The sequence below is a fragment of the Parasteatoda tepidariorum genome, chromosome 1 (assembly GCF_043381705.1).
Source record: "Parasteatoda tepidariorum isolate YZ-2023 chromosome 1, CAS_Ptep_4.0, whole genome shotgun sequence".
In the NCBI taxonomy this organism is placed as follows: Eukaryota; Metazoa; Arthropoda; class Arachnida; order Araneae; family Theridiidae; genus Parasteatoda; species Parasteatoda tepidariorum.
This window is the reverse complement of record NC_092204.1, coordinates 24651907-24658262: the sequence shown is the minus strand read 5'-3', so window position 1 is coordinate 24658262 and position 6356 is coordinate 24651907. Positions and strand designations below refer to the sequence as shown.

Sequence of the window (6356 nt, the reverse complement as noted above, 5' to 3'; positions counted from 1 at the left end):
TCAGGGGTCTGTCCAGGCCGAATTTACTACCGTTTAGCGGTACCTTCACAAATTCAATTTTAGGTGAAACGGTAGTTTCACAAATTCAACTTTAGGAAAAACGGTAGTTTCACAAAATACTTTTTCTTAAAATTTTATTTTTGTATCCCTTAAGAAACGATAAATCTATATTTTTACCATGTTTTTGTATTGATTTTTTAATATAATTTTTAATTTTTCACAAATTATGTCTTAATTTTCACAAAATAGGTACCTTTCAAAAAAACCTAGACAGATCCCTGTTAATTTTAAACTATGCCTCTATTTTCAACTAGAAAAAAAGTATATTTTGCCATGTTTCTTAGTCTAAACAGGCATTTTGAGCAATGCCCATATTTTCAAACACGTATATCAAACTATGTCCATTTTGAAATGCGGGTGTTGAGATACGTTCAAAATTAAAAATTCACTGATAACCTGCTCAATAAAATATCCTTAATCCACCTGATAGAAATAGTTTTCATTCTTATAATTTTTTTCTTTATTTATTTTAATTATCCCAAATGCACTAAAAATGCCTTTTATAAAGCGAATCTACAAAAAAAAATCTTTTTTCATTGCTGTTGTTTTTAAACAAAAATCATAAAACTATACCACTAAAGAAGTGAATACTATAAGTAAAAAAGAAATAAAACAAAACAAAAACCACTTTAATGAATATCGTGAAATTTAATGAGAGCTTTAACGAGTTTCAGTTAGCTGTAGTTTAGACAAAACACGTAGCTTATAGTGCCAGAGTCCTCATCATATAAATACAAAAAACTAGTATAACAATCATTTAATCGTCAACACTAATCTTGTTGGAACAACCATTCATGTTTACCATGGCATGTACTAATCTCAAAAGTAAATACAAATATCAATTTGTAATTTTGTAAATATATCTTATTTTACGTAAATATTTACGTTGTTTATTTTAGAGCTTATTTTGCGATAATTTTGGAAAAAATTAAGTAAAGTAGTCAGAAGTTAGCGATATATAATTATGCAGGGTCATACCCTCCAATTGCTACGGAATTTCCGTAGTTTCAGAAATCTTCTTTTCAGACGGTAGCAAAATTAATGTCTTAATATTTAAAAAAAATTAATTTTAGCGTAACTTGTCCACTATTACTTATAAAAGTGCAGGCCATATGGCTAGATTCTTAAGTTCTGATAAAAGTTTTATGAGAGATCCATTTGCTTTAAAAATTTCTACTTTGGTTCGCTACCACTAGAAAGAATTATTTTCAAAATCCTCATAAGTTGGAGGGTATGCAGGGTGATTTTACAATCGCGACACAAACTTAGAGGGGTGGTTGAACGTGCTAAAACATGTATTTTTTGTATAGAAATGAAGGATCTAAAAATAACTTGTTAAGTCACGAAAGCAAAAATGAAAAGAGAAGAAAAATGTGTTTATTTGCGAAATCAATATAAAGTGCTTCTTTTCTGCAATTCAGTATTCTATAAATGTTTAAAATTATGCTCTCACCAACAGTAAGTGGTAGCGAAAACTTAGCATCGTAAGAGGTATTGGCAATCACGCTGAAAAATGGCAGGCATTTCGAGCACGTTTGGAGTTGTCGGGAAACTAGATCCTCCAAAGAGTCGACTGGAATCTCATAAATGATGTCCTACAGATGATCCCATAAAAAAGAAATCCAAGCTGGTAAAGCTGGCGAACGTGATGGCCATCAAATTTGTAAACCACGCCCAATCCATTACCCCACAAAATTCGCATTCGAGTAATTCGTGATCACCAAATCGTAATGAGCATGCGCACCATCATGCTGGAACCACATGCGATCTTAGTGGTCGCAATTTTGAGCATCTATTGTGAATACACTATTACTGCAAAGAAGCATTTAGAGTTGATTTTGTGTATATATATATATATATGGGTCATTCTCACGAAAACTGTCATTTTTCAGTTCATAAAATCCCAAAAAAGTAAAGTGAATAAAAAGCTCTAAAACTTTTTATATTAATAGAAATATGTAATGGCATTATAAAGAAAGTATATATCCTATAAATTATACTTAATATTTAAATTAATTAATTTTTTAAATAATTAATTTATAATTAATTAATTTATAATAATTAATAATTAATTAATTAATTTAATAAATAAATTAATTAATTTAATAAATTAATTTATTAATTTTTTAATTTATTTTTCAAATTAATTAATAAGTAAATTAATTATTTTCACTATTTAAAAAGTGAGGGAATGACACTAATAGTGAGGGAATGATATTTTATTTTAATACATGTTTTTATCTAAGTTACATCTACCTAAAGTTTGAAAATGATAACATACTAAGTATATCTAATATTTATTATAATTTAGTCTTATATATTTAATAGTTTTTACAGGTTTGGGAAATAAAATTGGCTGGCACGATTGAACAAAAAAAAATTTAATAATATACTCATCTTGAATCATTCCCTCACTTCAGCGTCATTCCCTCACTTTATACACTAGTGAGGGAATGACGAATTCAATAAAATTTAAAAATAACAGTTAGGCCTAATTAATTTCTGAAGTCAATCACATACAATTATATTCATACAAGAAAGCAACATATAATTATCCACTTTCTCGATGAAGTTGTATTTTATTTTACTCTAAAAAATGACATGAGGGAATGACAAATGTAAAAAATTTTACCTGGTTTGATTCATTCAAATTTATTCCACAGCAAAGCTTCTTTAAGTTGAAGATGGAAACATACTGCAATTTTGTTCTATGATGCCAGTTGTTAACTTCTGAAGTTTTTATTAAAATATTTTTATTCTAAGAAGATTGCAGGTGATAAGAACATTGTTGTGAGGGAATGACGCGAAACACTGGGGACAAAGTTTAAAATAGTGCTGTGTTAATATTTTTATCAGAAATTAAATTTAAAATTGATTTTCTGAATTCTATATTTCAATATTCTGAAATAAAAAACACGAATTTCTAAAAAAATATTTTTTTATTTCAGAAACAATTTTTTTTCTTTTTTTAAATCAGCAGTGGGGACAAGTGAGGGAATGACATATTGGTATATTTTAATTACCTAAAATAAATAATAAATAAAAATTAATAATTTTATTTTTATTTTTTTGTTAGCCTGCATTGTGAAGGACACTTTCCCTGAAATTTTCTTTTTCGTAAGTTGTAAAACAAACATGAAATATACTGGGGACATGAAAATGACTGTTTTTGTGAGAATGACCCATATATACACCTGAAGAGCCATTACATTATGACCACCCTGCTAATAGCATGTAGGACCAGCTTTAGCCCTCAAAACTGCTAGCACCCGCTGTGACATTGATTCCACAAAGTGCTGATAGTTAGTCTGAGGTTTCTGGTACCAAGCGATCACCAACTGGTCCTGCAATTCCCTCACATTGCGCGGGGGTAACGTGGCAGCACGAATTTTGTTTTCCAAGTAGAACCACAAATGCTCTATTGGATTAAGGTCAGGTGAATTTGGGGGCCAAGACATGACTTGAAAGTCATTGGAATGTTCCTCGACGATTCGACCCTTATGACACCATCCCTCGCAGGAAAAACTGTTGCCATGAATGGGTGAACCTGGTCTGCAACTATGTTCAAATAGCTTACAGACGTCAGGGATTGTTCTATGAGGATTATGGGTCCTAATGTGCCCCATGATAACATTGTTCCTAGGCGAGAAATCATGAAAACCTGGGTGAGCCCATTGTTATAGATGGTTAGATGGAGGGTGGTCATAACGCAATGACTCTTCGGTGTATATATATATATATATATTGTACATTTTTGGGTCTTCTTATACGTCACTTTAAACCCTATATTTCTGTTCAATAAGTGCATGTTTTTGTACTTTCAACTACCCCCTCAAGTTTATCCCATGATCAAAGAATTACAGTGCAAGCAATTTCAATATTCCAGATATGGCATGTACCACAAATATATACAGTTGATTATCTTTATTAAAAAATATATTTTCAAATATTGTGCATTACTTGGAATCGGCATATGAAATCGCTGACGATTCATTAAAATCTTCTTTTATATCTTCGAAATCTTAAATAGAGATCTCTCTTATTTATTTATTTATTAATCTTTTTATACATATATTTCAGATTTAGATTTTCAGAAAAAATTACACAAATTTGATCTACGGTTTTTCATGTTCAAATTAACAAATGCGTAAATTGCAGATTCATGCGCAATGTCAGTCAGTGAAAAGCAATTAGAAAAAATGATTTATATGAAAAATTTCTCTGAAATTGAATTTTCTCGGAGAAAAATTAATTCGTTTTAAATTTACCTAAATTACGCAAACTGATATTGATCTTACTTGTTTTTATGAAATTATAATGTTTAATGTATATTTTTTTTTAATGAAACAAAGATTTAAGTTTTGAAAAGGAAAAATACACAAATTTCTAACTGCTTTAGGTCATAATCCTTGAATTCCCGACCTAATTTCTTCATTCGAATTGTTTGAACAAAATCTTAAATGATTATGCTCGAAAATGTTATACTGTAACTTAAGAAAAAATGCCTAAGCAATTTCTGAAGCTATATTGATATTAAAGGTATAAAACAACTAAAACAAGATTGTCTTCATTACTTTATTTCCCTTCGGGTTATTGAAATTCGAGTTTCAAACTTTCAAATTACTGTGCAAATAGTTCTTTTTTTTAAAACAAAATTTTCTCTTCGCTATCTTATGGTTTATTTTAATAGATTTAATGATCCAAAATTAACTTTTTCTGCTTGCTTTTTGGCGTCCAGACAGAACTCCGTTTTATTCTAACAGAACGCATTGTTTGATACTTTTATTTATTGCTGTCTCTTTTGTTTATCTTATTATAGCCTATGGACTCGAATCTTATTAAGTTTAGTGTATCGGTTTTTGAAGTTAAGGAGTGACTGCGAGATTAAATGAAAGTTATCAAATATCAGAGTTTATTTTTTTCTCCAGCGTTTAATGATAACACGGATGATTTCCCTTTCAAGAATTTGTTTCGTTTTAATAATTAAATAATAATCATTTCAATATTTTAAAAGGCCATTTTTTGATAAAAAGCAGCGAGAGGTCCTTTTATTCCTTTTTGTGCCCTCGTGAAAATAAATTATTTCAATATTTTGTTGTTAATATACACTGAGTGGCCAAATTATTATGACCACCCCTTCAGTCGTCTGCTTCCATACCCTATACGGCGCAATGTGCGTCGAACAGTACGTTCAGAGACGTTCACAGTTGCTCCTTGATTAAGTTCACTTGCAATTTGTCGCACTGTTGCTCTCCTGTTGCGCTGCACAACCCTGGCCACACTTCAGAACACTTCACAAGTGCAGCCGTTTTGCTGATGCTCGTTCCGACACATCTCGCACCCACAATCATGCCACGTTGAAATTCTGTTAAATCACTTTTCTTTCCCATATCTGAGCAAGCAACACAGTATAACTGATGACTCACTTGTCCAGCATTCCCGTGTTATGGTTATCTTGCCTTCTAGCGGCAACGCTGTGACGCAATAACTCATTTGCATAAAACTCTGAGGTGGTCATAATAATTTGGCCACTCAGTGTATACGAAGAAAGAATCAATATTGGATTTATGTACAATAATGCTTTTAATTAAACCGAAAATAGGTATAAAATTCTTATTATTTATAGCTAAAGCCATTTTTACCTATATACAATCCCTTTATAATTTATCCAACATGCATGTTCAACTTCTGTAATGTGGTGCGGGAGAGTATCATTGCAATTAAATTAAAAAAGTTTCAGATTTTCTAGAAAAATTGGAATAGAAGGTCATTTTTTAATTAAAATTTTTGATTTAAAAAAGATTTACCTTCTAACTATGAAAAAAATCTATACCGTATTCTTTTAATCAAAGAATATGTTAAATTTCTGCTACTACTAATGGAATTTGAAATAGATTTCCAACTGCGATGTGTAACTCGGTAATATGGATCGAATAATGGCCTTTTCTTTTACCCAAACAATAAGTCATTGATATTTTCATATCAATCAGCGTTGTCTGATGTCGGCAAAAAATAATAAAAAGAATGTGCCCAGCAGTTATTCATGGAATTTCCCTCACGGAGTGATCTCGCGTTCCACCAAACGCTTTGTAACATAGAAGTAGGAATTCGAAACTCACAATAAAAATGGATTCATCTTTTTTATGTTCATCTCTAACTTATGCTATCTGTTCTTTGACTTGACTAGTATTTCTGATAAATCAGTTTTTGTAATGAGCAAGAACGATTGCATATGCATGTACAACAATAAGTAAAAGGATCTTAAAATGATAATTATTTTTTTAATTATTTTTACA

General features: G+C 30.4%; 1 long non-coding RNA gene across 1 annotated transcript; it reads left to right on the top strand.

Moving 5' to 3' along the window:
- On the top strand, window positions 1-160 carry LOC139426921 (uncharacterized). The gene is made up of 2 exons (XR_011638043.1): window positions 1-63; window positions 96-160. It is a non-coding gene; the product is annotated as an uncharacterized lncRNA (long non-coding RNA).
- The last annotated feature ends 6196 nt before the right edge of the window (window positions 161-6356 follow it).